Source organism: Rhinatrema bivittatum, chromosome 4 (assembly GCF_901001135.1).
Source record: "Rhinatrema bivittatum chromosome 4, aRhiBiv1.1, whole genome shotgun sequence".
Taxonomy (NCBI): Eukaryota; Metazoa; Chordata; class Amphibia; order Gymnophiona; family Rhinatrematidae; genus Rhinatrema; species Rhinatrema bivittatum.
The window spans coordinates 248373355-248389978 of record NC_042618.1 but is presented as its reverse complement, the minus strand read 5'-3'; the positions used below and the strand labels follow the sequence as shown (position 1 = coordinate 248389978).

The 16624-nt window shown below is 46.1% G+C and overlaps 1 long non-coding RNA gene across 1 annotated transcript in view; it reads left to right on the top strand.

The window, feature by feature from the left end:
• The window catches only part of LOC115089495, a 40745-nt gene that overhangs the window by 22665 nt on the left and 1456 nt on the right, over positions 1–16624 (top strand). Inside the window, exon 2 of the long non-coding RNA XR_003856115.1 lies at positions 6132–6223. This is a non-coding gene — a long non-coding RNA (uncharacterized LOC115089495). The remainder of the gene's footprint in view (positions 1–6131; positions 6224–16624) is intronic.

The window sequence follows — 16624 nt, the reverse complement described above, 5'->3', positions numbered from 1 at the left end:
AGGGGAAAGGAGGGGATGGTGCGGGGGGGGGGGGTGGGAGGGAATGGAGGCAAGCTGTGCGGCTTGGCAAGGTGTCATCTGAAGAACCAGAGGAGCTGGAGGGTCAGGAGGACTCGAAATGAGCGAAGGAGGAGCGAAACCTCAGAACATCAGGCTCGGTGCACGCAAGTTGCAGAATTGTGCACACCCTTGCGCATGCCGACCCTGGATTTTATAACATGCGTGTGGCTGCACGTGCATGTTATAAAATCGGGCGTAGATTTGTTCGTGCCGGGTTGCGCGAACAAATCTGCGCCCACGTGCAGGTTTTAAAATCTGCCCCTTACTGTTTTGCAGAAAATTTAAACGGGACTGAAAAGAAAAGGAGGAATCTTTTGGATTGAGTATGTGCTGATTCCAGCCCCTGAAGCAGCAGTTTGGAGAGCGATCCTAACGTAAGGGGAATGTGTGCCCTTGGGCCTCGGCACGATCCCATAAGAATCCAAGACAGCACCGAGGGTTGGTGAGGCGAGTCCAAGCATGGGTGAAGACAAAGTCTAACCCTCTGGCAGACCTGCATGCTTCTGGAAGCCAACAACACTATGTTGGTATTTGAACAGTCCTCCGACCGTTCCCAGCCCTTTCGGACCTGCCGCTGGGTATCGGCAAGAAGTAGCAGGCCGGACTGAGGATGAGGGCAGACGGAGGCCTTGTGACACAGAAGACTCAAGACATGGACGAGAAGACTCTGGAAGTGGATGAGGATCTTGGAAGACTCTCGACGAGACAAGGAACTTGGAAGACTCTTGGACGAGACGAGAAGCTGGGAAGGCTCTGTTATAATCTGCCTTGCTGATGGGAGGAGCAAGCAGATAGTGGTTAGTGATGACTCCTAAGGAAGGAGGAGTTAGCAATCTTGTTAGGAATCTGCTAGGGAGTTAGCAATCTGTTATGAATCTGTTGCTGAAGACTCCTGATGGGGGAGGAGATAGCAATCTGAATAGATTCTCCGTGAGGAGTTAGCAATCTGTTATGGTTCGGCTCCCGTGGTAGGAGGAGTTAGTAACCTGTTATGCATCGGCTCCTGAGGAAGGAGAAGTTAGCAATCTGTTATGCACTACTCCTCGAGAAGGGAGGAGTTAGCAAACTGATACCAGCGGAGTGCTTGGAGAGGGCATTCAGCTGTAGAGGAATGAAGATAGGTGGATCCTTGGGCCGATGGCAGATGACTGTGCCCCCAGGAGGATATCCTGAGAGGGACTACTGGCTAGGCTTGGGTATGGAGACAGACATAGTTCTTTTATTAGACAGGTTAGTAGAACCACCAGAAGTGGCAGTAGTGAGCTGATATGCCCGGCAGGGCTGAAGTCCCTCAGGAACTGGAACAGCGATCCCAGGGTTGCTGAGCTGTAGAGAAAATATAGATAGTGAGTACACAGGGTATGCTGTGTTCATAGCCAGAACTGGATGACAAAACTCACATAAGGTCTTTGAGGAAGCTCAGTAGCTGGAAAGGGTTAGGCCCTCAAGGAGCGAGTACCTGGTTCCAGGGAAAGCTCTGAGAGAGCGATGGTAACTCACAAATGTCTGTATCTGCGATGGCTTCCAGGCAGTAGGAGGAGTGAGTATCGGTTCCTATCTGCAATCTGAAATAAAGAAAAGAAAGCGAGGCCCCTGAGGAGCGGGTACCCCTGGTAAGTCCGAGGAGGCAGAGTAGCTTGGACGAATCCGAGCAGAGTAGCTTGGACAGCCGAAGCGAGTCCTTGGTAACTCGATTAGTTAGCGAATACTGAGACCTTTTATATTGGAAGCGGATGACATCATTTCAGGGGGACGCCCCTGAGGTTCGCGCCCTTGTTGGTACTTCAATCAGAGCGCGCACACGTTCGCGCCCTAGGTCTTCAGGCAACATGGCGGATCTGCAACATCGAGCCGGTTCGGGGACGCCGGAGGGAAACGGCATGGAGACGCCACGGCAGCCAGCCATCCATCAGACCCGGAGGGAGTCGCCCCAGAGGTAAAGAGGGTGGAGTGAAGACATCGAGCAGCGACGGACGCAACAGGTTCAGACATTGGCACTGTCTCTTAGGGATGTGCAGACCAAACGTTTATGTTCATAAGTCCATAAGTCGAAAGGGGGGGGGGGGTCATTTGCGGTCAATATGGACATATGGAGAATTCCATAAGTTGAGTCTATGTCCATATGTGCAAATAAAAATTTAAACCCCTCACCCTCCTTAATCCCCCCCCCCCAGACTTACCAAAACTCCCTGGTGGTCCAGCGGGGTCAGGACGCCATTTCTGAACTCCTTTGCAAGGAGCACGTGACGTCGGCGTCACGTCGGAGTGACGCGGCGTCACGTGATTCCCCGCGCGTTCGCTCCGGGACCCTCGTTCGACCCAAAAGGAACTTTTGGCCAGCTTGGGGGTGTCAGGAGGCCCCCCCAAGCTGGCCAAAAGTTCCTTTTGGGTCGAACGAGGGTCCCGGAGCGAACCCGCGGGGAATCACGTGACGCCGCGTCACTCCGACGTGGCGCCGACGTCACGTGCTCCTCACAAAGGAGTTCAGAAATGACGTCCTGACTCCTCGCTGGACCACCAGGGAGTTGTGGTAAGTCTTTGGGGGGGGATTAAGGAAGGTGAGGGGTTTACATTTTTATTTTGGATCAACAATCGTGATTTCCAACGTATTCAACATAGCTATGTTGAATAAGTTGGAAATCCAATCATTTTCGCCTCATCACTTTTTTAAATTAAAAAAAAAAAAAAGTAGCGTTTTACATTTAAGTTCAAAACGAATGCACACCCCTACTGTCTCTCAGGGCACCCTACACAGCCCACCAACACGGGCGGACCCAATGGGCTGGTCGCAGACCACCCTATCCAACTGCGTTCCCTACACAACCTGAAGAGGCCGGTCATGAACCACGCGGAGAGCGGGACAAGCGCAGGAAGGGAATCCAGCTGAGACGAAACTCCAATGACAAGGCCAGGTGTCATCTGGAGAACTACAGGAGCTGGAGGATCAAGAGGTCTCGGAAACACAGGAAGAGAATCCAGCTGAGATGAGACTCCAATGACGAAGCAAGGTGTCATCTGGAGAACCAGAGGAGCTGGAAGGTCAGGAGGACTTGAAATGAGCGAAGGAGGAGCGAAACCTCGGAACATCAGGAAACCTGGAACATCAGAAGGTGAAACATCAGAAAGCCTGGACTAGGAACCTCAAGACACAAAGACATGGAACATCAGGAAGCAATGAAGACTCAGGAAGCATGTGGACATGGAGCTCCAACGAAGAACGAACACCTGATGGAGCGCTGGAAGATGAAACTTCCAGAGACAGGAAACTTCAATGCAAGGCCACACAGGAGTGCAGGAAATGCCCTCTTATAGGGCTGAGACAGGAAACAGTCATCAGGTGGGGCCCAGGGCATATCTGGCCATGGGCCCTTTAAATCTTGTGAAGAGACGCTGCCTGCGCCTGAGGAACAGGAAGCAGGAAGTTGTGCAGGACCATGGTAGCGGCCATGCTGTTGCTAACGCCAAAGAGCAGGGTGTGGCCGAGGAACAGGCCCAGCGTTGTCAGCAGCTCTCAAGCCGCAGAGGGCAGACTGAGGAGCGGCTCCAGCCGCAAGGAAGACCGAGGACTGCGGCCTCCAGGCTGCGAGACAGGCAGAGAGAAGGTATGAGGCTGCCCATGAGGGCAGAATCACAATGGTACCATGTTGGGCATGAATTAACTTCAACAAACGGGGAAGTAGTGCACTTTTTTAATAATTATAATTTTTTGTAAAAATGCTTCAAAATAATTCTCAAAAAATTGGACCAATGATTAAAACTGTACCCCTTTGATCTATTGATAGAGCATAATGCAAGGCTATAAAAGATATCAAAGTGAGGGGTTTATATGATGGTCCCTTAGATTATTCATTGTAATTTTTGGTGGATACGTATTTTTTTTTATTTGACTGTTATATCGTATTGCTCATTAAGGCTTTTTTTTATATTATTATATTACTGGCATCAGTAGCATGGGATCTACTTAGGGGTAGATTTTCAAAGGGTTACACGGGTAACCCCTGAAAACCTATCCCAAACCCCCCCTGCACACACCGAGCCTATTTTGCATAGGCTCGGCGGCGCGTGCAAGCCCCAGGACCCGCGTAAGTCCCGGGGCTTTCCTGGGGGGGTGTGTCGTGGCAGCGCGTCATCCGAGGCCGTGGCCTCTGGACCGGAACCTGGCGCGCCGGCTGCCAGCCTGAGCAGGCGTAACTTTGGGAATAAAGGTGGTGGGGGGGGGGGGGGGTGTAGATAGGGCTGGGGGTGGGTTTGGTAGGGGAAGGGAGAGAAAGGTGGGGGGAGGCGGAAGGAAAGTTCCCTCCGAGGCCGCTCCGATTTCAGAGCGGCCTCGGAGGGAACGGGCTGGTTTGGTCAGTGTTGGAAACAGGATGCTGGGCTTGATTGACCCTTGACCTGACCCAGTATGGCAATTTCTTATGTTCTTATGTTCACAATATTAAGTTGGAGGAACTACAGAAAAGTTTTGGGGCAGGCATTAATTTTTGAGAATAAAAATTTGTATGTCAGGCGCACATTGTTTTGTTTTTTATTTTTTTGTATTGGGGGTAATAGCTAATAGCCTCATCAACATGAATGTGAGGAGTGCTATTACCTACGCGCTCGATTGGACATGCGTTTTGGACATGCTAACGCACGTCCATTCCCATGCTAAGTTGTGCGCAGGTCGCAGCCTGATTGTGTAAAAGACCTGAAGCCTTGCATTGCCAATATAGGTCTATCAGTAGATATTTGGCAAGAGAAGCTTATATTTTAAACCATATTATCTTCTGCTAACATTGGGCTGCCTCATCTAACGACCCTACTTCTTCTTTTCTTTCCCTTGTAAATGCTTTGTTATATTTCTTTGTTTATTAGTATGTTTTGATTTGTTATTGCCCCTTTTGTATTCATATATTAATACAAATAAAGTCTGCAAAAAAAAAAAAAAAGATTAATGCTAGAGTAGATTCTAATGCTATTTTTTCATGCCTCTAGGCCAGTGTTGAATGTTCATTGGCTCGGGATTCACTGCTGCTTGGAGAGGGAGTTCCCCATTCCTCCTGGAATAATTAATCACACTCAAAGGAGTGATTTCCTGTTTGGATTAGTCATGTGAATGGAAATTTGAAGCAAACTCTGGGAATGTTTGAAGGTCTCAGGAAAGTGTTCTGCATTGATTCCTGGAGCAGTTCCACTGTGTAAAAGCAGATTTGGTTAATACAGTGTTTATTTCGTGAATAGTTAATCTAGGCATAAGATCTGCGAGTAACCCTTTCCTGGGGAAATTGTCCAATTCCAAAAGGTCATACAATAATTTATTATAGGTGGCTCCTCAGTCTCTTGCCCCACATTCTTTTCCCAAAAGTTTTTGTTGACATAAATTACAATCACATGCATCATATTTTCCAAGGACATAAAACTGTACCATCTTCAGAATTCACATGTAAGACAACTCATGTGGTGTATTGCATAGTATGCCCTTGCAAATTACTATATGTAGGAATGACACAACGGAGCTTCCTAGTCCGGATGACAGAACACAAATCTCGTTTGAAAACACAAAAGATAGAAGCGCCACTAGTTGAACACTTTTTGCAATATAATCACCAGATTCAAGAATGTAGGTGGACAATTTTGGAGAAAGTGTTTTCCCACTGGCAAGGTGGGAACAGAGCCACTTGCCTTCTTCAACGGGAGCAAAAATGGATTTTTAAATTCCATACTGTGGTTCCTCGAGGACTCAATATAGAGATTGAATGGATGGCGTTTCGTTGAAAGATCCATTTTAGTTCATTTTCAAAGGTTTACTGAGTGATTGTTTTGCCGATGACATTTTGGACTTAGTGAGTTCTCTTCCAGGTAATCTTTGGTAGTCTCTTTAAATTCTCTTGAATAGAGTCATCACGTTTACGTGATCACGTGGAAAATGTAAAAAGCTAGGCTTGGCACCACAATTAAAACGTTGAATCCTTGGTGGGTGAAAATGCTATGTGAAGAAATGATTAGTCGCTTCACTCAACATAAGTTTTTTTCCCATTATAAGTTTTTTCAATATTATCGAGACATTAAAGTATGCATTTACTGTTTTGCAGAAAATTAAAACGGGACTGAAAAGAAAAGAAGGAATCTTTTGGATTGAGTATATGCTGATTCCAGCCCCTGAAGCAGCAGTTTGCGAAACATGGTACCGTGTTGGGCATGAATTAACTTTGACAAACGGGGAAGTAGTGCACTTTTTTAATAGCTATACTTTTTTGTAAAAATGCTTCAAAACATTTCTCAAAAAAATTGGACCAATGATTAAAAGTGTACCCCTTTGATCTATCCACAGAGCATAATGCAAGGCGCTGAAAGATATCAAAGTGAGGGGTTTATATGATGGTCCTTTAGATTATTCATTGTAATTTTTGGTGGATATGTCTTTTTTTTTGTATTTGACTGATGCCAGTAATAGCAAAGGCTATTCCCTAAGTCAACTTGATTAATAGTAGTTAATGGACTTCTCCTCCAAGAACCTATCCAAACCTTTTTTAAAAACCCAGCTACACTAACTGTACTAACCACATCCTCTGACAACAAATTCTAGAGCTTAATTGTGCTTAGAGTGAGAGAGAATTTTCTCCAATTTGTTTTAAATGTGCTACTTGCTAACTTCACGGAGTGCTCCCTAGTCCTTTTATTATCCGAAAGAGTAAATAGCCGATTCACATCTACTCGATATAGACCTCTCATGATTTTAAAGACCTCTGTCATATCCCCCCTCAGCCGTCTCTTCTCCAAGCTGAACAGCCCTAAATTCTTTAGCCTTTCCTCATAGTGGAGCTGTTCTATCCCCTTTATCATTTTGGTCACCCTTCTCAGGACCTTCTCCATCACAACTATATCTTTTTTAAGATGAGGTTGTTGCAGTTGGGTACTGCTGGAGAGATAGTGGACCCTTGGGCCGACCTACCTAGGGAGGCAGGGTAGGCCGGGAGGCGGAGCCACAAGCTGGAGGGGTTCACCCAGGAACCAAGGACCTCCCGGGAGGAGCCCGTAGGGTCCCGAGCTCTCGGGACTAGGAACTGAGACAGAAAGTCCAGGGGCTGAGATAGGCGTAGACCGGAACCTGAGCAAGTAGTAAGGTTAGGAAGTCCAAGGTGCCTGGAAGGCGGGAAACCGGCTGCACAGGGCCGAGGGCCGGCTGAAGGCAGGGCAGTGGGCGGCTGCGGAGTCTGTAGCAAACGGGAGTCTGAAGCAGGCTGTAGGCTGAAGCGGAGTCTGTAGCAAACCGGAGTCTGAAGTAGGCTGTAGGCTGAAGCGGAGTCTGTAGCAAACCGGAGTCTGAAGCAGGCTGTAGGCTGGAGCAGAAGTCAAGGCAAACCGGAGTCAGAGTCGGAGGCAGGCGGCAGGCTGAAGCAGAAATCAAAGGCAAACCGGAGTCGGAGGCAGGCGGCAGGCTGAAGCAGAAGTCAAAGGCAAACCGGAGTCGGAGGCAGGCTGAAGCAGAAGTCAAAGGCAAACCGGAGTCGGAGGCAGGCGGCAGGCTGAAGCAGAAGTCAAGGCAAACCGGAGTCGGAGGCAGGCGGCAGGCTGAAGCAGAAGTCAAGGCAAACCAGAGTCTGAAGCAGGCAACGTGGAGATCACCAGGAGCGCAACTAAGAACAACACGGAGTTATGAACCTCGTTGCAAGGCGATGAGAGAGAGTTTGAGCGCTGGTTATATCGGGACTTGGGCGTGAAGTCATCAGCACGGGCGGGGCCAGGCTTCCGGGAGCTGGGCGCTCAAGACGGACGTCCTCGCGCGCGAGACAGAAGAGAAGCAGGCATGTAATGGTGGCCGCCACGTGGAGTCAGAGAAGCCCCCGGGGTCCGGAGCGGGCGGAATGCGGCGCTCCCTGAAGCGGAGGTAGGCGGGCTTGGGCCTCAACAGAAGGGAAGCGGTCGGGACCGCAACAGAGGTGACCAGAACTGTATACAGTAGTCAAGGTCTGGACTCACCATGGAGCGATACAGAGGCATATTTACATTTTCTGTTTTATTAACCATTCCCTTCCTAATAATTCCTAACATTCTGTTTGCTTTTTTCACTGCTGCGGCACACTGAGCCAACAATTTCAAAGTATTATCCACTATAATGCCTATATCTTTTTCCTGGGTGGTAGCTCCTAATATGGAACCTAACATCGTGTAACTACAGCAAGGGTTATTTTTCCTTATTTGCAAACCTTGCACTTGTCCACATTAAATTTCATCTGCCATTTGGATGCCCAATCTTCCAGTCTTGCAAGGTCCACAATCCGTTTGTGATTTAACTACTCTGAATAATTTTGTATCATCCGTAAATTTGATATCCTCACTTGTCGTATTCCTTTCCAGATCATTTATAAATATACTACACGTTAAGCCCGTAACAACGGGCTACATTAAAAAAAAATTTTCGGTCCATTTCCTCCCCCCCCTCATTCTCCCCTCCTCCCCTCAGTCACTCCCTCCTCCTCTCTCCCCTCCCCTTCCGGATAGCACAAATGGAAGATCTTCAGGGGAGATCCCTCGCCCGTGCGTGCCGCTACTGCGTCTTGCCGCCGCTCCTCCCAGAGCCATTTTTTGTTATGGGCAAGCTCTGGCCGACGTGCTCGCCCACGCATGCGCGGTAGAGTTGCTCTCTACTGCGCATTTGCGGCACGTCGGTCCGGGCTCCCTTATCTAGTAGATTGAAAAGCACCTGTCCAAGTACAGATCCCTGAGGCACTCCACTGTTTACCCTTGTCCACTGAAAAAATTGACCTTTTAATCCTACTCTATACATCGCCTCCTATCCCACGACTTTTTCGTTTTCTTAGAAGCTTCTCATGAGGGACTTTGTCAAACGCATTCTGAAAATCCAAATACACTACATCTACCGGTTCACCTTTATCCACATGTTTATTAACCCCCTTCAAAAAAATGAAGCAGATTTGAAAGGCAAGACTTCCCTTGGGTATATCCATGTTGACTGTTTTCCATTAATCCATGTCTTTCTATATGCTCTACAATTTTGATCTTTAGAATAGTTTCCATTATTTTTCCCAGCACTGAGGTCAGGCTCACTTGTCTATAGTTTCCCAGATCGCCCCTGGAGCCCTTTTTAAATATTGGGGTTACTTTGGCCACTCTCCAGTCTTCAGGTACAATGGATGCTTTTAATGATAGGTTACAAATTTTAACTAATAGATCAGAACTTTCATTTTTTAGTTCCTTCAGTCCCCTAGGATGCATACCATCTGGTCCAGGTGATTTGCTAGTCTTTAGTTTGTCAATCTGGCCTACTACAACTTCCAGGTTCACAGTGATTTGGTTCAATTCATATGACTCATCACCCTTGAAAACCATCTCTGGAACTGGTATCTCCCCAACATTCTCATTGGTAAACACGGAAGCAAAGAATTCATTTAGTCTTTCTGCAATGGCCTTATCTTCCCTAAGAGCCCCTTTAACCCCTTGGTCATCTAATGGTCCAACTGACTCCCTCACAGGTTTCTTGCTTTAGATATATTTTAAAAAGTTTTTATTATAAGTTTTTGCCTCTATGGCCAACTTTGTTTCAAATTCTCTCTTCGCCTGTCTTATCAAATTTTCTAGTTTATAAGACCAAATACCAAGCCCTCATTTTTTTTACCCATTTTAAAGAGAATTTGTCCTCCCTCCATTTAGTATAATGCTTCATAGGTAATGCATAGTATTCACGAACACAGCTAATCTGGGGGTGCCAGAGACCTATGGTGCATGTCTGATCCTGATAGTAAAAGAAAAAGAAAAACTGAACCAAAATAAACCAAAAGTGTTTTGCCTGCACATCTCTAGACTATCCAGGTAGTCCCAAGCAGGTTTAATTTCAGTATTCTCAGTACGCAAATATAAATCTAAGTATCCAGTGCTTCACATTAAGTATCATGGAGTTCATTTTTCTGGATCCAACAGCATGGCTAAGAAGCCCATAGATTTCTGGGAACATCTTCTCTGTTTCTAACACCCCCTTTTCTAATTCATCATTTTCTAATGCATCATTTTGCTGTCATTCCTTTGAATTGCCTCAACCTTCCCAATGTCCTTTTTATAGGAGTGGTTTCCAGAGCTGGACACAGTACTGGATGTGGAGTCTCACCAGAGATAATATCAGAAAGATAATATTACTTCCTTCTTCCAACTTGTGATACCTCTGTTTATGCATTCATGTATGCTAGCTTTCCCAACTGCTTTGTCATATTGTCTACCTACCCTGAGATCATCAGAGATGATTATGCCCAGGCTTCTATCTTGAAAATGAACAGTAGCCTTATGTCATCTAGAGGTCCATATTCAATCACTGTCTGGATAGCAAAGTTAACTGAATAAACATCCAGCTAACTCTGGAGATTTATTCAATAGTGCAGCCACACTATTGTATATAGTTAGCTAACTTTAGGACAGTGCTTTGGCCTGATCAAACTTACCCAGCTAACTTTGAATATTGGAGTTAGCCAGACAGGGCCAGTGCTTCCATTAGGCAAACTAGGCGGTTGCTTAGAGTGCCAAAATTTTGGGGGTGGCAAAATTCTGCCAGCACAAGGCCCAGAGGAGTGCCATACCCGAGCCAATACCACCAGTAGGGGAGGAACACTGTACTGGAGCCAGGGGCGGCTCAAGGCAATCTGCTGCCTGAGGCATAGGGTGAAATGGCGCCCTCCCCCAACCCCCTCATGGCCCGGTGCAGGCGAAATCACCAAGGCCAGGGCAGGGGAAGGCAATGGAGGGTGAAGCGACTTGTCCAAGGTCACAAGGAATGGCAATAGGATTTGAACCCTGGCTTCCCTTGTTTGTAGCCCACTGCTCTAACCACTCAATTTTTGGGCCTGTTACTTTTTTGTTCTCAGTTTTTGGAATCCGCACTAGGGGGCGCCAGAGAAATGTTTAATGGGGCGGGGCAGCCTTTGGCAACCTCACCTCATGGGTCTAGAGATAGAACTCATCCATTCCCTATTGCCTGCCTCCCACCTACTCCAGGATCTGCCCCCTGGGGGTGTGAAAGGTGGGAGTCTGTGTGTGTGACACACTCTTAGGGCTGATACAAGGGTATTAGATGTCCTAGACTAACCTTATAGCCTTTCATTCCCCCTTCCCTCCCCTCCCCACATAATTAAAACTTATGCATTCTTTTCCATTTTAAAATTTATTAACTTCCCCAACCTAAAAAGGCAGATTGCATATGGAAAATAGACATTCAAAGTACAATCTTCTGAAGTAAAAATATCACTTAGAACAACATATATTATATAGGCATACACTGCAAAAAAAACACACTTTCATTAATAATAGTTTAATAGACAGTACCTTTGTTTCTAATAGTAATCATGGCGGTTTACTGGATGCTATATGGTATTAGGCCTATGGTAAAGGGCACTGGGTGTGGACTTAGCCCACAGAAAGCCAGGAATAAACTGAACTACAAATTCCAATACAGTAAGCCTTCCGTATCATATCTGCCAGCTCTCAACCTATGAAAAAGCCATACTGCAAATATTATATCAGGCCCTAAACACCAATACACCTTCTATTAGGAAAACAGATTAAAGCCAGGCTGTTGTAAATCCCTACACAGAAACTACATGCTAGCAGAATTCCTAAAGCTTCAGTCACACAAGCAGATCACAGATAAACTCTCACCAACTACAGAATAAAGAGCTCATAAAATATAAATTGAAATGTGCAGACAAAAACTGAACTGGAAATCGCAAGAATCCAAACTCTGTAAGCAATGCAAACACAATCATTAAATATAAAACATTAAACATACCAATAAAAAGAATGCTGCTAAATTTATCCAATTATAAACACATGTAAAAATGTTTAAAATATTACCGAACACTAATAAAATATTTCAAAATAGCAGATACATCACATCCAATAATGAAAGGTAACAAGGATAAAAAAAAAAATCTCCCACTCTCCATACTTGGGAACTTTAGATTTCCAGTCCTCCTGAGATTGTCGTAGATTGGAGGAGGTGCACAAACGTTAACCTCTCTCAAACACATATATATATACATGCACACACATGTGCGCAGGCACTCTCCCTCATAGACATACACATACACACACGCACAAAAAACCCTCTCATATTTACACAAATACACACACACATAAACACACTTCTCAAATATGTATGTATGCACACACAAGCATACATACCCTCTCATACACACACACACACACACTCTCATATATACACACACCCACCCACCACCCTCTCATATATATACATACATATACACACCACAACCATTACCCTCTCATACATACACTCACACCCCACCACCTTCTCATTCACACACTCACCCCCACACACCCTCTCATAAAGACACTCTCACCCTCCCTGTCATACACACCCTCTCATTCAGACACTCCCACCCTCCCTCCCATACAGACACACACCCTCTCATATAGACATTCACCCACATCCACCCTCCCTCTCATACACACCCCCCCACCCCTTCATATTCATATATACATACATAACCCCACCTCATGCACATACCCATTTTATATACACACATACATACATACCCCCACCCTCCCATATGCATACACACCCTCACATACACACTCACAGTCTCCCTCACACACAGGCACTCACTCTCATAGGGCAAGTCTCTTTCACACACACATTTTGGACCTTTTCTCTGGCTGCAAATAAGGCCTCTCCTGCCGCCGGCTGCAGGGAAAACGCTGGCAGCACCTCAGACCCTTTCCTGCCGCCAGCTGCGGGGAAAATACTGGTGGCACCATAGGCCTTTTCCTGCCACTGGCTGCGGGGAAAACATTGGCAGAACTGCAGTGATTCTTCTTTGGCCGCTGGATCATCCTTTTGCTGGAGGAGAGTGGGAATCCCGCCAGCACATCGCAGTTCCGCACCGCTGGAACCTTCCTTTTGCTGGCAGGGAGTTGGAACCCTGCCAGCACGTCACAATTTCGAACCGCTGAGGGACCTTTCTTTTGCTGGCGGGGAGTGGAAACCCTTCCAGCATGCCACTGCTCCACACAGCCAGCACTGCAGGCTTTCCTGCCGCCAGAGTTTGCCTGAATAAAGGGTGAGGCGGCAGTGGCAGAAGTTTTCAGGGGGCAATTTTGCTGCCTCAAATTCTTGCCACCTGAAGTGGCTGCCTCACCCCGCCTCATTATGGAACCGCCCCTGACTGGAGCTACCGCCAATACGTAAGTTGGAGGAGCAGGAGAGGGGGTGCATGACCAAATACTCTTGCACCGGTCCTGATGATATCAATTCTAGAAATCCAGTGTCCATAATACAACACAGAGCCATCAATTCAGACCAAAAAACTTTCAATCAACTAAGAGACTTTGTGTAAATGCTTGAGCATAAGAGCCAAGTCTTTAACTTTTAAAATAAAGGTACCTGTGCTCAGTCAGAAGAATCAATGGAATGAATTCCAAACATTTAGGGCAAAATGAAAAACATCTTATTCCTACTACACATTTCATGAGCTACACACAAAGGTGGATCTAGTCGGTTCATACCCTCTCAAATGATCAGATAAATATTTCTGGAATTTCCAAATATTAACACCTATGGAACAGCAATAACACTTTAAATTTCAGTTTAGTCTCAATAGGAAGCGAATGTAAACTTTATATAATAGGAGAAATATGATCATTTTGTTTACTATCTACGAGAAGTCTTCCACTGTATTTTGTAGAAGTTGTACATACTTCAAACTGGTTGCTGAAAGCCACTGATATAATGTCCGACAATAATCCAGCCAATTCGTAACCAAAGAATGGATTAAAGTCACAGATTTTGAGAACCACCATATTCCACAGTCAGTCATGCTCCATAATGATAGATCAATGTATTTGATGAAGGCATTTAAAGTTAATTATCCTTTGACAATCAGAATCTAGTTTTAAATGGTAATACATTTGAAAATGGTAGGCCCACAGTCTATCTTAGGTAAATACATTGTGGCGCATATTATATCTATCTGAAGCTTGCTAATCATTAAGAGATCTTTAAGAGAAATCCTTTTACGCAGAGCTGTGAATTGGACAAAATGAGTAAGTTATATCAACACATATTATGAGCTGAAATGTTACTGGTAACCTGTTCAGCCATTTGGCAAAATAATTATTTTGAGTTTTTGCCTCTCTGGCAAAGATGTTGAACAGAACTGGCCCAGGATCTTTGTCTCTCTCTGGGAAAGAAGTTGAACAAAATTGTCCCAGGACTAATCCCTGAGGCACTTTACTAATCAAGTTTTTCTCTTCAGAGTGAATTCCATTTACCACTGACCTTTGTCCCCCCTGCCAGAAGAGGTCAACAAACCTTGCTCACAGCCTCTCTAGCCACCTCCTTGCTGATTAATGATGCAGCAGTCGCAGAACTATTTAGTCGAGCCTCTCCAGCACTCCTTGCCTCTTCTTCAAGTCACTCTAACTCTGTGCATTTGACGCACCTTGCCTTGCTTTCCTGTCTTTCTCTGGGGCCTTCCAGGCCTCCCTGCCTTGCTCAGTGGCTTTCTTGGACTTCCTGTCCTGCCTCGTGGCCTTTGGGCCTTCTGCGTTTGCCTAGCCCAGCCTTGTGACCTGTTTTGGCCTTCTTGTTTATTGTTTGCTTGTTCTAGTCCTTGTCCTATCCAGTCTTTGTCCTATCTAGTCCAGTCCTAGTTCTTGTCCTGTCCGTGTCTCCTGCTCCAGGACATGGCTCCAGCCCAAGCCTTGCTCTTGGTTCCAGCCTTGCCTGTGTAACCCCATCCACAGGTGTGGACTATACTCTGATGGGGGCCATAAAAGAATTTGTTACTGTCTCTTCAGGACTGGAATCTCAGACTAGTTTAAACACAGTCTCTTAAACTTTGTTTGTAAAAGCGGTATAGAAACATTTTTAAATAAATAATAAATAAATAAACAAACCCCAAGGCCTAGAATCTTTAATGGATAGGGGGAAAGGTTTCCCTTTCAAGGCCTGGAGTGCTAGTATTCACTCTTATTATGTCCTTGTCCTTGGGAGAGGGGTACTTTTCCTTCACTATGTGTGCTGTGAGTGCCAAATGAAACACTGGAGCCACTGGGTTAGTATCCAAAATTGAAGTCTTTACTGTTGCAAAAGTCAGATGAAATATGGCACAAATCTAGGCCTAGAATCATTAAAATGCTATAAATAAAGCAGAAATATGACATTAGCGTCCACAATAAAAAAAGGGGCGTGGTTAGAGAAATTTCTGAATTACCACATTGTGTAGGTGAGTTGCGCAATGTCTGATAAGTTATTGCATTGGGCATCATTTTACACGTCGTGCGTTATTTTCTTTGTTTACATATATACCGGCTTCCTGCAGCTGCTTCTCTGAGGGTGTGTCAGGCATTGGAGAGAGAGGAGAGGAGGTGAGTTGGTTAGTGGGAGTTTAGGAACATTTTCTCTTGATCACCTGAGTGAGCTGTCCTGTTTATTGTTCTCATCTGTTTCCATTTACCTTTGACTCTGTGTGGAAGTTTTTGTTTGTCTGTCAAAGTTGTCTGTTTGTCTTTATGTGGTGGTGGAGGGTGGTCATGGGGGTGGTGTTGAGGAGTGGTGAGGAGTAAGATCTGGAGACGATGGAGAATGAAAGGCATGGGGAGAAAGTAGAGGAGTGGGTAGAGGAGGAAGGAGAGGAGTGGTAGGAGGAGTAGGAATAGGGATAGGAACAGGAATAGAGATAGAGATAGGGAGGAGGGAAGGGATAGGAGGAGGCGGGAAGGGGATAGGCAGGTGAGTGTGGTGGGAGGAGGATGGCAGACTAGGGATAAACAGAGAGGGTGGGGCAGTTGGCAGAGCAGATGCAGGAGGGGAAGCACGGAGTGGGAGCTAGACCGAGACTAGTGACACCTCTGTGGAAGTGGCAACCCAATTATCCATCAGCCAAGCATCGTCCTTCAACTACACATTAGCCTTCAGTCCTCCATTGCAATTATAAAATGAAGGGTGCACTTTGATAACTGCTCTAATACTCAGTGTGTGCTGGATACATTTTGTAAAATTTGGTGGCTCACAGGAAAGTCCCACGAGCCATCTCACTCACCTCCAATGTGGCCGGACTCATCCCGCAGTCTGTGCCCCGAAAATAGTCCAGCACAGCCTGAGACTCCACCAGTTGCTGCTCCCACCTCCTTCCCTTAGGTGCATGCATATGTGCGCATTATGCAGGTCCCGCAGTGGGAAACGCTGAGCAGTGCCTCCAATGTCAGACTGGCCTATTTAAGCAAGGGCTTCTCAGCATTACCTCACTTCAGCAATGGGTCTCCTGCTTAGCAGTACGTGTTGCCTTTGAGTTCCTGATTCTTCATCCTGCCTTGTCTCTTCATCCTTGTCTCATCCAGACTTACCTCTCCAGCCTCACCTTGTACAGCCTTGCCTTATATTGCCCACCTCATCCAATATCTTACGTGTGTCCTCATCCACCCTTGGCCTGTCTTCCGGATCTTACCTCTTACCTGGACCTGACCACGATTGCCTGGAACTGACTCCTCATCTGCCGTCTGTTCCGACCTTGGCTTGTCTCAGACTCCGTTAGTCTGCTGCCTATCCTGATTCTGGTGT